This window comes from Ceratina calcarata, unplaced genomic scaffold, assembly GCF_001652005.2.
Source record: "Ceratina calcarata isolate Rehan_Ccalc_2016 unplaced genomic scaffold, ASM165200v1 scaffold571.2, whole genome shotgun sequence".
In the NCBI taxonomy this organism is placed as follows: domain Eukaryota; kingdom Metazoa; phylum Arthropoda; class Insecta; order Hymenoptera; family Apidae; genus Ceratina; species Ceratina calcarata.
The window spans coordinates 334,428-354,542 of NW_017176917.1; the positions used below are offsets into that span (position 1 = coordinate 334,428).

Here is a 20,115-nt window from a genome sequence, read left to right on the forward strand (position 1 = left end):
TCCTTGTTTTTTATTATAGTTTTGTGCCTTACAAATTCTTGTATTGTTTATTTACCATCCAATAGAAAAAAATTGAAGATTCTTATTTCGTATGTAAAATATGCAGGATTTAGTTCAGTACGAGCTATTAGATTCGAAAGATATTCGGACGCCGATTATAGTCGGCACCCGTACACACAGCACGTCGCGCGGCCGCCGACTATAGTCGGTGTCCGTAGCGAAAGGGTTAAACATGAATAGCATTCTAAAAAATTACAAGAACAGGAATTATTGTCTGAAGTTTCGTTAACTGGCCTCGAAATTCGTCCTAGAAGAGGCGAAGGACAGAGCCACTCGACTCGTCGGAGGGTCCCATGAGATGATGGATGCGCGTTAGCGCGGGAGTGCGCGAAGACAAAGATCCTACGAACTCCCTCCCGGCGTGCGCAACGTGCAGTCGCTCCCGCTGCGCGCAAATTAGACCTGCGAGTGTAGCGGAGTGTACCTCGCGGTGCACCACGTGAAAGCGAACGAAAAGACCGAGTGCTCTGAGAAAGGAGAAAAAGGTAGAGGGAGACGAACGCCAGTAGTAGTAGTAGTAGTGTACGTGGAAGGAGGACGGCCGGACGAAGCGGTGGAGAAAAGGTGAAGCGAGAAGAAAAGGGGGCGATGCGCGAGAGCGGGGTGGGAGGAACGGGAGGCGAAACCGCGATGAACGACCGCAATCAACGCAACACCGCCCCGCGAAAATTGCCTGGAATACACCCGGAATATATTATCCACACGGGTGTTCTTGCGGGCGGCGTGGCGTCCTCCTTTGGGTCAAGAGGTCGCGGGCTCCGGAACGGACACGGCCCGAAGCAAGAGAAGCGTGCCCGTGAACAACCAGCCGCACGATGCGCCGTTACCGCGGTGGATCACGAACCGCTGTCGTGATTTCGAGATAGCCTACGTCGTTAAATACGAATTCCCGTTTATGAATAATCGCATGTGATTGACAATAATAAACGTGATTATAATATCCCGATGTGTGCAGGGCAAAAAATATAGTCATGCTGCTGATCTTATTCATGAAATATTACTATTTAGAATCTCTACGATGAAAGGGTGTAAGGCCACATACAAACAACGACTGCGTAAATTTCTTATCACGTTATAATTTCATCGTAACATTTAATAATTCCTCGGCCCAAAATCGAATCAATTTAAAAACGATTCGTCTTCTGAACGAGCAGCTATTTTTGATATTGATTTCGACGATGCCTCCGAGACAGAATTACATAAATCACGCGAGCACGTTAAACCCGTCGCGAGATACTCGAACCGTATTCTGTCGAGATACGTTGTACTCATTATCGTGACGTATGGCTGCCGCTGGTAACGCGGGAATAATCCATGCAGTGGTTGCACTCGAAGTAGCTGCGGTGTTCGTTGGGTCGGTCGGTCGGTCGGTTGCTCGCTCGCTCGCTTCCCCACGGGCGATTCCTGTTCAACTTCAGCAGAATCGTTTATGAGCTTCGTAATTTTCTGCTGTTCAATATGTGCGTTCTGCTTGATCCACATCGACTAATGGCTCCTGTCGTGCAACCGCCATTGAAATCGCGTTCACTGGACTTTATCGCTTCAAAAGAGCTTCATCAAACGGATAGCTTTATTTAGTCAAGCTGTTGACATAGCTGGCTTGTCTGTGATTAACCGATTACAGGGTTCAGGTTAACGGAATAAAATTAAATACGTTTTACCGTAAATATATTTAGTCGATAGTATTTTATTTGGTTGTTTCAAAGGTTACTTTCCTCATTTCACAGTTACTTTAAATTCAGCTGCTAAATATATCTTTCACTTCCAAATTGGAATAAAATTTGTATTATGATCAATATAATTGTAATGAAAACAGGATTCTATTAATTTTAACTATAGTGTACATTATATTTTTCAGAGACAAATTATTGCAGCCTGTGAAGAGTGAACAAGTACCAACAGGACCCTTTTACTATTGCCAGGTGAATTGGTAAGTCTTTTCACTATTTTTCATCGTGCTCGATTAGGAACCGCGTTACGATTCGTCGCCCGGACGGCCTTCGGATCGTCCAGATACAACCTTAATGCGTGACCGTGTTCTGAGCAAAGCGAAGAGGCGATTACGAAACGAGCCGATGTTGTCATTAGAGCCGAGTTGACTCCTGCAATTAGATACGGGTCTCGGGGCGAGTGAAACTCGGGTCGCGATGAATATTAAATGTACCATACGAGATCCAAAGATAAAGATCCATAATATTTTCACGGAATTCCGGCCAAGGACCGACGTGTTCGAACGAAGCGGCGCGAGCGAATTATGACGGCGACGAGGTCGTCCGTCAGGGATGACGGGGGAACGAGGGAGAAGGAAACCGAGTGAAACATAGAGGAAGAGAGGGAGGGAACATCGGCGGAACTAATGATGATTTTTGCGATGAAACTCACGGATTCACGGTCCACGGGGGGGCGTCTGCCCTTCACACCTGCGCCTTAACCTTACCGATTTATTAGGGTCGGTTCACAGCCAGGAAGAACTCGTTCCCGCGACCCGCACCGCGCGATTCATCCACCCGCGTACTCGCTTAGCTCATACGCGAAACCTTGGCTCCTTCGTGGAAAACGACCACCGTGCCGCAGCGCACGCACCGGTCCATTTAATGATGCCGCGGCTCCATAAAGCAGCGGGCGTGCCGCAATTTCGCCGACGTAATGAAGCAATTGAACGGCGAGCCCTGTTGCGCCCTCCGCGTAGATCAACCAAGGAGCTCCTTTAAAATTCCTTCGCGAACAACTCGAACGATTTCCTACTCCGAGCTAAAGTCATAGTGCTTGACCCTCCATAATCATGTAAAATCTCGTTTAATATTTCTATACTAAAACATTCATTGATAAACTATAGTGTGCGTTAAGGAAGTACGTTTGAGTATACATAAATGAATATTAAATTCTCGATTCAGATTGTTGACCAGCAATATATTTATCCATGTACTTTCCACAAGTAAATCGTAATTAAAAACAAATTTACAAACACGTATATGTAAAGAGATTTATGACAGATATAATTCCATACTCGCTTGAGCAAAAGACTCTCCCACAGACGTCGAAAGAAAGACGACAGGTCCTCCTGTTTTAAATTTCGGCTCACAACACAACATCCTACTCAGAGATAATTTCACCGTGAGAAACGTGTAACAAAGTATAATGCCTTTGATCGGTCTACGAGACACGCCAGCTATGCGGGGACTAATTCGTCCCCGGATGCGTGGGCGTTCGTCGAAGCCGTCTTTCGGCTCGGGTCTTTGAAAATAGGCGCCTCTTTAATGGGGACGTACCTGATGTTCCTTCACAGGTTCGGACCCATTTCAAAAACCCCGGGGATCTGGGTTTAACGTTCTCGAGAGTAGAAAATGGGAACGGAAGTGTGTGCGTTGTATCTAACTATGAAGAGACCTGTTCTTCGAACGCAGGAAGTGTCCTTTTAGACGAGTATCGAATTTGATATGATACACAGTGTTCTCACGGGGGATTCGTATTGTTCGTCATTTGGATGTGGCCATTACTGCGGGGTAATAAACTTTCGCTGCGCGGAGAAAATAACGGAATTAGTTGAGCGAGTCGATCGGCTCGTTCCATCGCGCGCGTTTTTAATTGACAGGCCGGCCTGTCGAATAGCTTGTACCCGGAGAGAACCGACACGCATCGAGGGAATTCATGAAGCGGCGTGGCGCGGCGGCCCGGTCCCGGGGGAATGTGATTAATTGATCTCGGGTCACGGGTTCGATACGCTGCCCTGTTGAGAATCTCGCGATCGGTTTTCGTTGAACGCGTATATGCATATGAGCCCGTTCCATCGTCACGCCGCGACGCCGATCGAAAAGCATAAAAGAAAAATCAGTTTCCATAGCCAACCGCGGCTGTCGATCGTCTACGACCGGGATTGATTGTAAGCCGAGAGATCCGAGACTCGGGACTCGTGTTTTCTACGCACTTCGATCGTGGTAGACGGGACGCGAGATCGAGACGTTACGCAACGAACGCGTTCCTTTTTATCCAGGGTCGAAGGTAATCGATTTTTCTTTTTTTATTCATTCACTGCTTTTATCTCTTGACGTTGTTAAGCGCCCGTTATACACCTGTATAACGATCGGCTCTCTCTTTCTATTCCTGGACGACAAGTGTAAAATTTCTCGTACCTCGTATCTCAGGCATTTTTATTCTCATTACCGTACCGCGACTGCGTTCCATCCGAATCCTTTCCGCTTTCAACCGTTTTTAACGCGTGCTTTCTAGAAGTTAACTAATGGACTAGATCCCGGCAACAAATAATTTATTTATTCCTCTACATTTATTTAATAATTTTGATCTTCTTTATAATGTACGATGGACTCTTTGCTACTCTGTTAATAATTTGAATCGAGCCAGGATTTATTTACGCGAATCGGAATGGGTCTACCGACACGATCTCTTATTCCGAACACACAATAACTGTCCGATGCAATGTTCTCCCGATTAAAATTAAAGAGTTCTCCATGCGACGAACGAATATATATTCCCGGCGGCTGCGTGGCATTTACATGTGGGACGAAAGCGAGGCTGCAATGTCGGCTCGAACGTCTCTGGAATTCTTCGGACTCGACCTAATCTACATAGATTTGCAGGAATGCTAACCGCTACGAAATTACAATCTACGGCTTCTGCGTGGAAACTGGAAAATATCCAATAATAAAACCGGAATCCAAGGAAATTCTTAAGTCTATAATCTTCAATGTTGAACGATTTTTAATCTTATGACGCTCAATCAATTTTGTATCTATGACTCAATATCTCTTTACTGTTCAATAATTTCATGAATATTAAAAGACGTTTATTTAACGAAAGAAATATTTACAAGTTCTGTCATAGCTTTCTTTATATCAACAAATTAATTACGTATTGCAGATTAATTCCGAGAAGCGTAAACGGTGAAACGCTGTGTATCGGAAGGGAAAAAGAATAGTAGAAAAATGACTGCATTAAGCGTGAAAAATTGGTGCGTCCCGTCGACCGGTACGGTGGCGTCGGTGCATTCTTTCCGCGAAAGAGCCGAAAGAAGACGCTGGATTCCGCGTTAATTATACATAAACGCGTCGTCTACCTACATACTCACCGCGAGCGCGTAATGTAAAGCGTAAGCGTAAGCGTATAATCATTCATCGTTACGGGCCGATTAATTGAGGCGTCCGAATATCGTCGAACGACCTGGACCGGTCGTTAAAAGAAGTTACGCGTCTTCTTTCTACATGTTCCTCCCGAGGAACGATGCAATTTCGCGTGATACACCGTTACCCGTGACGCATAACGTTTTATAACTATGTTACCGGATACCGAGTGAAACGAATCGATTAATTCACGGTCATAGACGAGCGCGTTCATCCTGTAAAGATGATTTTAGTGTCATTACGTCGATCAGCAATTAACACTACGGATTATACGTGTACATTTAACCTGTACGCGTGTACGTGGAATCGGTAGCAGCTGTTCCCGTTCGGAGAGCAGGTGAACTCTGCTACCGTTCTCCACACTCAAGACACTCGGCGACGTTCAGCTAATCACCATCACGCCCCTAATGACGTCCAACCCCTTAGCCATGCGACGGTCTCCTCGAAATTCGCTTAATTGGCGGTGCGATGGTTATTTATCGCTGGCCACGTGCTACGTTCCCTCCTCATTCAAACCCGGTCTAAGGAATTTTAAGAGTATCGAGGACAGCAGAAGACACTTCGCCCCGTTTCAATACAGTATCTCGGTCTTCGATGCTGAAATCCTTATCAGTGTCTCTCGTTCGAGACGTTCGATCTACAACGAGTCCGGACTCCGTGTATTCAACCAACGGTTGGAAGCTACGCTCGCGATGTCGCGGGCAATTAAACGTTCCGCAGTTATGCGACCGATTAACGTTCTCGCGGTTTTCCGCGGTTGAGAAAGATCGCTGGCCAGATACGAGTGACGACGCTTATACAGATCGCGGTTGAGAGCGTGATAAATAGCAACGCGGCCGAAGAAAGTATAAATCCGCGCCGAGAGAATCTACGGAGTTCGGACGTGGCCGCGTTATATTTCATTGTCGGTCCCCGGGGTAGAGTCGAGGGAAGGCATATAGCGCCGGAGCCACAGAGACGAGGCTCGGAATCTCGTTATCAGCCGGTCGGCGATCGCGGGCGTGCGAGCGAGAGCCCACGGCTGATACGGGCTCCACCTTTTCTACTGGAAACGAAGATTCAGAGACGGGCGCGGGCGCCGCGACAGCGACGCGCGTAGACGGGAGTAGGGAGCACGCGGCGGCCTCGGAGTCGGTTTAAAAGGCAGATCAAAGGGCGCCGGCAATAATTATAGAAATATGCGCGTTGATGCGTGCCTCTTTGTCGGGTAATTCCCGAAAGAAGGGGGTTGCGATCCTACTTCTACGTAGTTCCCTCGCCGCCTGGGACGTTATCTGTCCACCGCGATCCTTGCTCTCCTCTCCGGTAATACAGTTATTTATTCGCCACCCGGTATCGCGGTCTAATCTATAAACACGCTGTTCCTCTTTCATTCGCCTGCTATCCGACTACCTTCGACTTGGACTGCCTTTTCTTTATTCCATCGTGCCTCCGTTTTTAGACGGAATAAACGCGCGAGGCTCGAATGGATTGCTGCGGATGCTCGCTCGGAAGCTATGTAATCGATATCTCGATGCGTTATTGGACGCGAGGGCTTTTTCTCGTATCGTTGAACGAGATTACTTGGCTCGCGATGCGCTTTAATTGGAGTCTACCTAGTGGATGCATCCTCGGACGCAATCAGATTAACTTATTATTACCATGATTTTATTGCAGTATAATAATATAATCGTCTTATTGTAATCGAGGTGCAGGATAGTAATGTAGGTAGAAGCATAAGCGTTGGATTAGCTCTATGATCTTTTCTCATCGTTCACGGTATTTTAAAAATTAAATGATTCCGCGAAACAGTTTTTTGTACAATCATAAGAATTCCTCTGTCAGATTCGAAGCAACTAGTGATACGAACAATTTTCCCCCGAAGGGACAACCGGACGTCTCGCCGCGTACAGACCGTCCGCTAAAAGGGTTAAAAGTGTTTCATTGTTTCGAGACACGCTACTTTCGACCGGCTCCTTCTTCTTCTCCTCCTTCCTCCTCCGGGCTGTCCGCCGCGGCGGACAATGAGCGGCGCGAATTCGTGGCGCACAGGTGCGCATTCGGGCCAGAGGGGCGTTAAGGTCTGTTTTCTCCTAATTGGCAACATTTTTCTTGTTTCCCCGTGTCGCTTCAACAATTGCATCAGGCAGCAGCAGCAGCAGCGGCGGCCGCGGCATTGGAAAGAATTCGTAGCCAATTGCCGTACCAAGCTGCCGGTGCCGGTGTCGTTTGAAAAAAAGAACGCATAGATCGCTCTACGATTATTTCGCGCGCCGATTGAGCAAGCGGCGAGCGCAGCCGTCGCATATTTCTCCGGCTGTCGACTGCCGAACGAGACGCCTTAAATCTTTATTCCCTATTCAGAACGACTGGCCGGTTCAGCAATGGTCAGGTGCAATGGGTGGGATTTTCTGGATTATTAACTTATCCCTGCGCGTTACTTGACATCGTATCCTCACGATGGTATAGTATCAATAGCTCGTTACGGACCGGAGGCTTGCGTCACTATGTATTCATTAGATCGTAGACACATGGCTCATTTTTAGACTAATAATGATAATAATACGAGAATTGCATTAATTTATGCAATTTCTAGTTCAGTTTCTTAATTGCATCGAATGTATGTCTGACAATGAGCAATAGTATTATGTCGTGCAGGTGTTGTGAGAAAACATGTTATTGAAGTATATCTAATTACGTTGCCTACTGACAAGCTCTTAAATTTATATCTGTTGTTTCACAGAAAATCGTGCATAACTAATTATAGAATTTCCATAACTACGAGAAAAGATCTTGAGATGCAAACTTTTCTATTAGTTCTCTGAAAAACGTGTATCGCAAATTTTGTATTGTTGATCTCGAGTTAATCAGACATTACAGACTGTAATGAAGCGAAGTTGTAATTGTAGGACTCGTATTTAGATAATTCTGAATGATATTCTTTACGGTCGCTTTATTAACGTTAACTTGTGCCGAGCAATCCCCTGGACGATTATCTTGTCAAGAAGTGACGTTTACCGTAATAAAATGGGACTTAAAATGAGCGACGTACATTTCGCAAACGGTCGCGGTACATTTCCTTGGGGCAGGATTTGAAGTGAGCGCAAAATATAATTATAATGAAATCGTTAGGCTAAGGGTTTTATGCATTTGTGGGAAAATTTAATATCCACGTAGTAGAAAAAATTAAAAGAACTTCTCTCTGTATTACATTTTTTATACTGTGACTCTCTGTTTTTCTATGAATGCATAAAATTGGCAGTTTAATTACCGTATTCCTAGTAGAAGAAATCTGAGTAAATTTTATAAAACGGAAAATATTTTTAAGAAAATGTAGTTTACGTTAAAACATTTTTTCATACAGTGACTCTTATCAAATAGGGTATAGGAATATTCCGAACTTATCTGATGAGGTCTCTGTTCTTCCTTTGCATTCATTTTCAAGATAAACAAACCAGAAGAAACAGGGACAAGGATATGACTAGATGAAGCATGATTATCCTTTTATATTTTGTTTCATGTACCACATATCATGATAGACACGAACAGATCATTCAATATATTTCATTTAGTATTCTTTATAACAGTTAGGCGATTATTGCGGGGTATATCTATTTCAAGATGTTTATTTCAAACTGTTTATAATCATGTCTCCGTGTTAAACATTATACCAATATCTTTAACTTGTATATTTCTTTTCCAACTCTTCACTCTCGCAAGCATCGATCTGATCTGATCGTCACGCTTGATTTTACCCGGCATCGTACCCGTATTGATTGGCAATTACGTCGATATGGTTACAGATTGTTAGCTTTTTGTTGCAAACTAGATAGAACTTAAGCTCAAATGGGAAATGATAGAACTCGCGCGTTGCCTTTTTCCTCGGTAGTCTTAATGACGATTATTGTGATGGGTAAGTAGTAATAGAAGAAACCGCGTGTACAAAGAACAGTTAGGTTGGTTAGGCCATGCGAATGGTATCTTATTGGCTCGGAGGAACTCTCGCCGGTAATCATTAGAAGAACGTTAAATGCGCTCTTACGAGCAATTTAATTGCTAAATTGCTGCTGATGATACGACGATAGTATACCGCCGGTAATAGCCACGGATTCTTACTACTAAACTTGGCTAAATATTATTTTATATTACATTGAACGCAGGTATTCCATTCCAATTGGCAGTGTTCCTAATCGGTCCAGTAAAATTACAAAAAGAATGCTAATGCGTAATATTCATACCTTATTAAAACTAAAAGTTTATTATTAGCAGGCAATGATAGCAACTTCATATGTAATAATTTAATACGTATCGCATTTAGAAGTTTTTAGAATGCAAGACGTGCTCCTAGGTATCTTCTATTTCTTCACTGGCTTCTAGTTTATACTGACAAAATATTTACTATGTTAGACAATTCCATAGTGAGTATTATCTATGATTAAATCGCGGATCTAGTTTTAATGGATTTATAAATCTATCATGTTCGTAATTTGTCTGCGATAAAGCTATTTGCAGTACATCATCCCATTTTTCTAAATTCACCAATGCGGATCTTTTCAATTACGGTCGTGGTGAACGACTTCATATTAAAAATTTGATATCAATTAATAGTAGATATCTGTTCCTCTTGACTGGACGTCTTGCAAATTTTACTTGGCTCAAGAACGTGGCATGGTCGTTTGATGTGACTCGTCGAATGAACAATTATACGCGAATTGGAACGTATAGAAGGATAAGAAACGAAGCCACGGGCTGTACGTGGACGACGAGCGACCATCGCTCGATTCCTCGCTTTAATCGCAATCCCACCGGCGCAGCTGGTAATTACTTAGACCATCCGTTAGACCTGTCGCGTCTTCAGGACGATTCTTAATGCGCGCCACGTCGCCAAACTCTCTCCGCGGGATACGGTCGCATTCGAGCGTCAGTCCACCGAAATCTTAGAGACGACGGGTCCGCGCGAGGAACCGCTTTCATTGCTTTATTATAGGATACATCTGTTTGTGGCCAGCGCAGCGTGTAATCACGCCGCGTAATTCGAATGCACGAGAGGGAAATTGCCGATTAGCCGCTCGAGCGTTTGCCTGATCGTCACCGACATTACGCTTCGCAAAGCTGTTTCACGCCGCTTTCAGGCGATGGTGTATTATAATTTTTTTTCGAGCTACCGGTATAGAAAAAAAGTTAATTTAAGAATGTTATTTAGCTTAGTGTTGTTCGAAATCAATTGCTTCAATATATTTATTATTTATTTTATTAAACATTTTGATTCTTGTTAAAATAAGATAATAGAAAAGGATAACCATTTTATTTTAATTGATTGATTTTAAGTAGCCACCCGCAGAATTGATCACTTGGTCAAGGGTCGTGAAATAAAAATGATAAGATTTGTTTAATTAAAATTTAATCACTTTTATAATACATTAGCCTACTTTTTATTGTAATGAGTGCTAGGATTGCTTTGTTGATGACGTCCTAAGTGACATGGAAATTGTAATCGGTCATTAGATTCCCAGAAGACGCAACAGGGATACGAATATTGATAGATCTTACACGTAGTCCGTGCTATCATAAAATAGTAAATAACATGAACATAAATTACTATTATGACGAAGTCAAAGAAATACTTTTGAATTGCATCAAATAAATCTGTCATTAAACTTTCAATTGTATTTAATACGCATTCGACGAAACGTGTTATAGTACGTGCATCGTCGAACAGGTAGTCAATCCAGGAAAGATATTACCGTTCCGTATCTTCTGCTCTCACCATTAACGAGTTCACTATATTCCTCGGAGCAACGAGCAGTTCCGTTTTGCGTTCGTTTCTCGGTCAGACGTATAACGAATGACGTCCTATATAACGCGACCCGATGGAGATTTGCAAACGAAAATCGTGCGTCTTCATCACTCGGAGTCCTCGTTCACTTATGCTCGGTCGCGGGTGCATCCGCGCATCGGAGTCACGCGCGCGTGTTGCGCTGCGTTGATGCGTACGTGCGCCGATTACGTTTGGTAAGCTGTACTAAATCACACCCTTCTCCTCTGGATGTACGTATGTACATCTCTCACGCTGAGTGTCCTGTGAAAATTGTTTTAAAAGAGTAAAACTAAAAGAGTACAGAACTGATTAACAAAACAAGACCAGATATTTTTATATCTTTATTTTCATGCACTTACTCGTCCCATATAAACACTTATATTCTCTTATATACAAGAAATACCTGATATCGTTAATTTACCTTATAATTTAAAATTTCTTTCTATATAGTTATAGTATAAGAGAAATAAATACGATGAGCCAACGCGTGAAGCAATAAATTATTATTCAGTGCTTGGAAAACCAGGATTGAAATAAAATTAACATGAAAATCCGGATCTAGTTCTGAATGGAGCGATAGTTGCGCTATAAAGCCGTAAATTATAAATCAATGTGCAGTAAAGTAAAATAAAAGAGGAAGTTGACGCACTGCGAACTGCTCCGGTGAATGATTTATCGATCACAACGTATAAATTCGTTTTTCCTCTGATAAAACTTGTGTAATAAAATGTTCCTAACAAAAATTTGTCAAACTTGTATCGATGCATCCTGTCACATCTATAATCAAATGTATGACGCGTCAATTCTTTATTAGCCTGTAACGGAAATATTTTATCTTACGAACAACAAGATGTATTATGAATATGTAAAATATGTGGTGCAAGCTTATTGACATAAGGATGAATATAAATTGTATTTAAAGCGATCACCTTTTTTAAACGGAATTTGATGACATCGGTGACAGGATACCGTCACAAAGTAATAAGCATGAATCATGCACGCGTACCATCGTTATTGATCGTTAGATTCCTACTTATTTCTACATCGTCCGAGCATATCTTATCGTAATGACGGGAAAGCTCCGGGCCTATTGATGCGTGAACGACAACCGGGACGACCCATCCCTCAACGCCAGGAGCGTCACGGCTACTCATTCCGATATTTCTAATTTCATAAATCATTTTCAGGCTCGTGCCTGATAAGCAATTTATAGAGGAAATCGAGTTCCGCGAGACACGAGCCAATACTTCTCGTTGGAATCCGAATCGTTTTCTTTAAATTTTAGTCTAACCCAGAAGTGTCTTTCGATTTGTTAATAAATAATTGTTATTTTAATTCTCTTATATTCTTCCTTTTCTTCGGTAATCACGGAATTTTTTTCAAAACTTTCGTGGTTTATTAATAAAAATTGTATTAATGTCTCTCACAAATACAACTTCGGTTACAAACGATATTTAGTGAGATGAGAAATAAAAAGAAGTAAATTCCAATAGTAATTTCATTCGCCTTTCTTGAACTTAAAATAAGGAGGTGATGTTTAACAAAGAATAGTCGTCCACGCAACAGTCTTGTGACAATCTTTCCACATATCCGACCTCTTTCCACTATCTCTAGACTAGTCTTTTGTTACGGTATACATATTATCGACATGCCCACACGTCGCGGTCACGCGGATCTGCTTGGTCGAGGGAGTCTGGGACGGTGGTGAACGCGCAAGAAAACGCGTCGCGACTTCCGCGATAAATTATTTCGGGCTGTCGACGAGGCTATCGGGTGTTTGTCGCTCGATGCCAGAAACGGGCAACCCGCGCGCGGCAACAAAGTCCCTCTCTGACGAGTGTACAAATCGATTGCGGCAGCGAAACACGTTCCCCCCTGGTTCTGGCGCGCTGGAGGTCGTCAAACCTGCGCAGGTTACGTAAAACCCTACGACCGCTAGCATCCTGGTGTACCTACGCACCGGAGATATACGACCGGCACGTCGATAGCGTACGTCGTCCGTGCAATCGATCACCAGCCGAGAAAATGTGGAACGTTTGCCACGTCCGACGTTAGCCGCTGACTCTGATAGGCTGCCGGTGCCTGCATTCGCAGCGACCAACGTCCATCTTACGCCGCGTTTCACCGAACATGCAAAACGTATTGTAGCCGTAGTCGTCAGATACGAAAAAAAAGTCCTATGCAACCTACTCGTTAAGAACGATTTTACGATGGACCAAATAATTAATCGATTATTCCTGAAGTATTTGAGATTGCAGAAAATTGTATACGACCTTTCTTGTAGGTAATAGCAATACGTACAACTTTTATTCGAAGCATTTTATAACAAGTGAGTTGGAGACAAACGAATAACACGATCGTGGGTGTCGCCGTAGTAAATCCTAGTGAGAGTTAATTATTGTTCTTACATTAAAGAACGATAGCATGAGCTAGTGTAGGCGTTCGTCATCGACGCACGATTTTATGATTCGAAATCTCTTCCGTGTTCGCCTATGGGAAGAAAGTTGAGCGCGATTCTGTAACTGGATAATTCAACGAGAATATTCAGACCCATTACTCATATGCCATATCTGTCATATGTTTATTAATTAATGCAATTAATTTTTATAAACAACTATTAAGGAGACGTTGAGATATTAGTATAACTATGACAGAAAGAAAGGAGTGACAGTATCAAATTTAAAAAAATTATCCCCGACAAAAATAAACGATTTCTTTCTCGTGGACCAGTTGCGTAGATTCGCACTGTTACATTCGTACCTACGCACTTACTCGCGCGAGTATTGTGAGCGCGATGAATCTCGGGAAGTCAGGTGGACGATGATCATGAGCTAGTCTCCGCGTGTAAGAGCTTCGAGCTCGGTTTAAGCCTGTTCTCATGAGGCCCAGACGGCCTAGCGGCGACCCACGACGACCCTGCTGTGTACATGTACGCACGAGCACAATGTACCGTGTCGTACACCCGCAATGCCGCGATCCCCCACACCGCATTCTTGACCCGGCGGACCAAGTCGGAATATGCAACTACCCGGTGAACACCGGAACAGAATGCGTGTACTGCACGGTGGCCTTGAACTTAATTGTATAAAACGTTCGTCATAAAATTTAGACACAAAATACGGTCGTAGGTACATGTGCGTAATTCTAATTAATAACATGAAATAAATCAGTATAACGTTTGTAAACGAGTAAACTGAGGATGATAAAAGAGTGTCCATACAGGTTGAATTATTTGTAAGTAACAGTACAACCATTTTTTGAGACACCTATAATAAAGAAAGATATATTATTCTGCTTCACGAAAAAAATTTGTGTTAAGCGTTCCATAATGCACGGTAAAGAAAGTTTAAAGTGATTTGATAAATGTCCTCGCATTTGATAGAAACGGGATGATGGATACTCGCAGAGATCTCATTCACTGTTCCTCTAAACAGGACAGAACTCGCGTGCACAATCTTGTAGCACGTGGAAAACGCTAAACGAAATCGTGGATTAAGGAAATCATCTTTCACACTGATTTCGGTGTTGAAGACGAGAGTGCGCGCGCGCGCTGATTATAATTGCGCGGCGAGAATATTGCCCGGCCGTTTCATTGAGTAAGTAACTCGCGCTCGGGACGAATGGTTCGGGGTGCGAACGAGACGCTTACGCGTCTCCTCATTACACCTTTTTACTATGTCAGTTTCTCGGAAGCGTTAGGTCGTTACGCGAAATGGCACACTGTATGCAGTTTCAATGCTCATTTGCGTTCCCGAGTGGCCTGTAAAATCCTTTCAAAGGAAAAACACTGAAGCCGTACGGGAAAGATGCCAATGGACGTCTGTTGTCGTTTATGCTCCTCGCGAAATGCGTAGCGCTTGTAAAAGTTAGGAAGCAGATTTCTTAATGTAGTGAAAACTTATTTTTCATTAAACATATCTACCATCTAACAATATAATTATCATATAATCGTTTAGCACATTATTATAAGTATGACAAAAAACTATAGTGTTTTCAGGAAATAGATTCTCTGCAGGCAAAGTATACAGTTTTTTTCAACGTGTAAAAAAGAGTGATGGAGCATTGGAGCACGAGGAAACATTTGCAGAGGCGGTCCTGGACGTTTTCTCCGCGTTTATCACGCGCCTCGCGTAATTTTGCTTATTTATCGCTCGGCTCCTCGCGTCCTTAACGAACGGGGGCCCACCGAACAGAGTTTCGTTTGGCGGATGTTAAATTAAAGAGTCCTCGCGCGGCTCCTCCGAGTGCCGCGAGCATCGTAATGGTCCCAGAGGATCGTTTTCTTGCGTGTAATATCGCGTCATTAGTCGTCAAGCGAGAAGAAACGAAGCAGCACGCTTATCGTACTCCCGTTACCCTACCATAGTAGGTTCGTCTTTCTTGCGTGATAGCACCGCGATTTAGCGTCTTTTACGATGCTCTAACGCAGATGGGAAAAGCCGTTCTTCCCCGGTGAATTCGAAAAATTCACCGTGACCGTAGCCTTTTTGCGCGACAGCCTTTCCTATGATTGTTTCCGTGAAAACTATGGTGCAGCTGATAGGGCAGCTGCCGCTGCTGCCACGCGGGATCATTTAGATGTCGTTAGACGAGACCGCGGTTGCTCAGCCGCGTGTTTAGAAAAAACTGCGCGTAAATGGATAGAATTATAGTTAATAATCGATGCTACCCAATTTGTGTTTGCACAATTCGTGTAAATTAGACACGTTCGTCATGTTAGATTTGTTCAATATCTGAATGAAATTAACAGGAGCGGAATATTTTTCTGGTAACGAAAACCTCGAATTGAAAAGTTGACAAAGAAACAATTAGAATGTTCACAGTCGGGACGGTTGTCCCCTGATTTCATTCGGTCGCGGTCCCATTCGGAGAAACGCCTTCCACCGCAGGTGGGTCGTTCATATTTATAGCTGAACGTCTAACGTACAAACATTATGTTAATATTTGTTCAATATTTGTACGGCCTACGTGGGCGTTTAGTGTCGCCTACGCGAGCACGCCGCGCCGATGTGTACGCGTGCTTCGACGAAAAGACCGACGTAACCCATTATGTGTCGCGGTAGAGAACTCGATGCTTAAGATGTCCACCTCCGTATAGCCTTCTTTCAGCCCCGATGGGGAAAAGGAAAATATTATTTCGCTGTCGTGACATGTGTAACATTGTCACCCGTGGCTCATCGATGCCTCGCGTCTCGTGGCACATTTACCACCGTCAGCTATTTCTAACGCAACTTCGGACTTGGTCGCCACAGTAGGAATTGCAATCTTAAGCATCTTTTTGCCATAGTCAAATAACACAAATGTACTACACTTAGTTCATGAAAATTTCTGTTTACTAAATGCAACTAATGAAAATGAGTGTCCAATATGATTTTATTAGTACTATAATGAAATTACTAGCTTTTTATCTTTGGACAAATGATTCATATAAATGAATGACTTGTATAAGAATGTAAAATACATTTTATTATCAGTTCAAGATACAATGTTTTATACTAATACTGTTTGGTTTATGGACGATTGTCGTGCAGGAGAGAAAATAATATTTTATTCGAATATCTGATAAAAGAATATAATAATAAAATAGGCTATTAAATGAATTGCGTCAATGGTGTAATAATGATATATGGTTATCATCGACAGTTTTATTATTCTATAGATAATATCGTCTGCACTTTGACTTTGGCTTTGCCTTTATTGCTTACTTATTCAACTCGAGTTCGACAAGCATGTTTCGTCGCGTTTTCAGTCGCACGTGCGAGCGAGTGGGTGTCTTGTGATTTAAATGTCCCAGCCCTGTCACATCGTATCCGATTTTCCTGATACAATGCAAATCCAAGTGCAAAATCGTGTCAGCGTATATTATGTAAAGCTGACACGTTTGCTTTTATAATATCTAGTTTTCATTCTTATTTATGGTTGATGTTAAAATTAAGACTAGTAACAGTAAAAATACTGATTTCTCGTGAATAATTCTGATATTTTGTTTATGGATATTATTTATTCAATATAAAATAATTTTCATTATTTATTAATAATAACATACAAAAGATACAATTGTTAGATAGAAAGATGTACACTGATAACAAAGCTAATATAAAAGAATATTGCTCAGAACACAAAAAGGTCGGTGCACATCAGAATATCGAGAACCAGCGATCGCATGCCGATCAATGATTATTTAAATCCCGGGTGTCCCTTCAATTCGGTCGATCCGTTTTCTTCGATTTCGGGCAAGCAGGAGCAACGAGCACCGGACTTGCTCGTCCAGGGCCCGCGGCAAATTTCGTACCCGGGTAAAATATACCCGGTCGGCAATTAATCACCGTTAATTACGGGCGCGGGGGCAGTGGGACAGCGCGGCGCGGCATACGAGAACGATTAATGAGTAATTGATTTCGATCACGCCACTCGCCGATCGGTGAAAGAATACACCGGGGCGCAACCGCGAAACGAAGAACGAATCGTGGACGATCATAAATTTTCTGTTTCCAACACCCGGCCCGGAGCGGACGCGACGTGGCATGCCGCTTTCCCCGATAACCCTCGACAGATAACGTAGCCGAAACTGTTAATAGCGTCGTGCAGCTCCTCGATAATTTTCTCCGTGCTCCGAATCGACGGTAATTAGATTATTAACGATCACGCGGTTTAATTGCTACGATTATTCATAATCGTATTTAAATTTTGGCCGCTGCAATTTTCGGAATGATCGATATCATTATGTCTGCTTTTGAGCAATATGCTCGAAACTGTAAAAGGGAACGGTAAAGTTAATAACCAGATTCGTCTCGATTACGAGGGATCACGTTCAAAGATCGAGTCTTGCGAAACATTTGCATATCCAAGAGAAAACAGTGAATTTTATTAATATACATTCTACGATAAAAACAAGACGCTATAAATTGTCACCAGTTTTTGTCGTCAAAACGAAGAATCCCGCTTCGCGATAATGATCGACGGTACTATCGGCCGTTAACGATGATCGTTGTCGCGGCTAGGTTGTGCCGCGACCAGCTGGACTAATCTCGGGTCATCCAACTCCCCGGAGGCTCACGCTTCTTCTTCCTGGCTCGATTAACGGCCACCTTGCTCACCTCTCACGCAGTAATTCAAATTTGAAAGAGGTCGGAGGCTCGTACATGCATACATACATACATACATACATACATATGTATACTTATATACGTGGGTTTCGCGTTGCGTGCCAGCCCCGAAAATATTAATTTGTTCATTCCCAGTATTTATTGGATACCGATAGCTCGTTTGTATTTTCGAAATTGCTCTTAAACGTAATAACATCCTCGTTGATAGCGTTTTTAACTTAATTTTGTGCTCCACTTGTCTGTATTTCTTTAATTCCTTCCATAAATTATAATTTTATTGCCTACGTGTAGTACTTCATGATATTCCATGAAATTGATCAGAGAGTCATTATATCATATGGATAATTTTATCAACCACCGAACTAATTAAAAGTATTGAATGCCAATTGCAATTTCTCATTAAATTAAGAGTAACGTAATCAATTTTGTTAATTTTACTTGAGCATGTATTTCAGTTTTAATTAAACTAATTATAATATCGATTAATTAAATTATTTATTACTGTAGGTTCAATGACTTTATAACCAAAATCGAATAGGTATATTTGAAATACAAGTAGTATACAATTTTCGTCGGTCTCAAATAATTCATGACTATTAATTAGTTCGTTCATCCGTAATTATTCTTTAACGATTTTTTGTAGGTAATAGCAATACCCATAACTTTTATTTAAATCATTTTTTTAAATTTCGAGAAAAAAAGTAATTTAATTTTTGCCAAGAGGTGTTTCGAGAAATTTCAATTTTTTCCGGACGCGTACACGCGGAGTGACTCGGTACGGAGAGGCCGGTGGACAGGCGGTTAATTAATTAACGCGGGGGATTCACGGAGCATGAGACCGTTGAATCCGAACCGTCGGGATCCGTCGATCAACGATCGATTCATCCGATCGATAAGGGAACGTCGCGTCGCAGTGCCGCGGACGGCGCGGAACGGAAAGCGCTGAGTTGTGATTACATTGTTTGGAGCTGAATAGAGCCGTCTGTACACGGTGCACTGGCCCATTGTGCCTATCCCGCGGTGAACCTGCACAGGTTTCTCCTCCGCGTTGCGTCGTCGCGTCCTCGGCTCCTTCCAGTCCCACTCGTTACATCCTCGCTGTTGGTTTATACTTTATATAAATACGAGGCCGGTGCGGTGCGGCGGTTCCGTGCGGATGGTTACCGGTTGCCCAGGTACCGGAAGGCGAGCCAGTGTTCCCGATTAAAAATCGTCCCGTTGAGTTACGACTGTGTATACGTGCGCGACTTCAGCCGTTGCACTCGGCGACGCTCCCGGGCTCTCGGCTCTTCATTTTGCACCCATCGCCGATACACGATGCACACGTACACGATTATACCTACACGTTGCGAGATCGAGAACGGAGTGAAAAACGAACAGGGCGGTGCGTTAAACGGGACACACTTTAATACATCATAAACAAAACTCGGCGACGGCCACTGGTTTTATTTTCACCTCGTACGTGTCTAATTAAGCGCCTAATTAACCGAGTTGCGTCTACGCGGCGCACTACGCGACTCGTTATCCCGGAGAGATGGAGCTGACCGATCGATCAGACCGCGATTCCCTGCGGCGAGTCGGCGATCACGACCTGTGTGATACTTCCGTCGGGTGTAAATTCTCCTCTCGATTATCAGTTTCACATGATCGTTCCTCTTCGTTAGCTCAGCTACTTGCTTTTCCCAATGATTCTCCAGACCATATGGTCTGTTTTTCCATCTCCGAATCTGGTCGTGATCTCATCGGACGTCCCTCCGCGAATACGAAAGACTCAGGCGCCGGGTAGTATAGAAAAGTATAATAATCACCGGCATGCAGCGAGATCATGAATTAAAGCTTTCAAACAGCGGTATCGATTGATGCATCTGTGACTCGCTCGCCGCATTCCGTAGTTCTCTGATAAGGACCAGATGAGATTGAGGCACTTGACATGATTTTGATAAAAATTTCATACCTCTTTTCGTTAAATATTAACACCATTTCTCTCGCTCATTAGTAGTTTACGTCCAGTCAAGAT

The 20,115-nt window shown here is 43.0% G+C and overlaps 1 long non-coding RNA gene across 1 annotated transcript in view; it reads left to right on the forward strand.

Annotated features, from left to right (window-relative positions):
• Positions 1-20,115, forward strand: part of LOC113464868 (uncharacterized) — a 113,923-nt gene that overhangs the window by 38,280 nt on the left and 55,528 nt on the right. Inside the window, exon 2 of the long non-coding RNA XR_003389723.1 lies at positions 1,919-1,990. This is a non-coding gene — a long non-coding RNA (uncharacterized LOC113464868). The remainder of the gene's footprint in view (positions 1-1,918; positions 1,991-20,115) is intronic.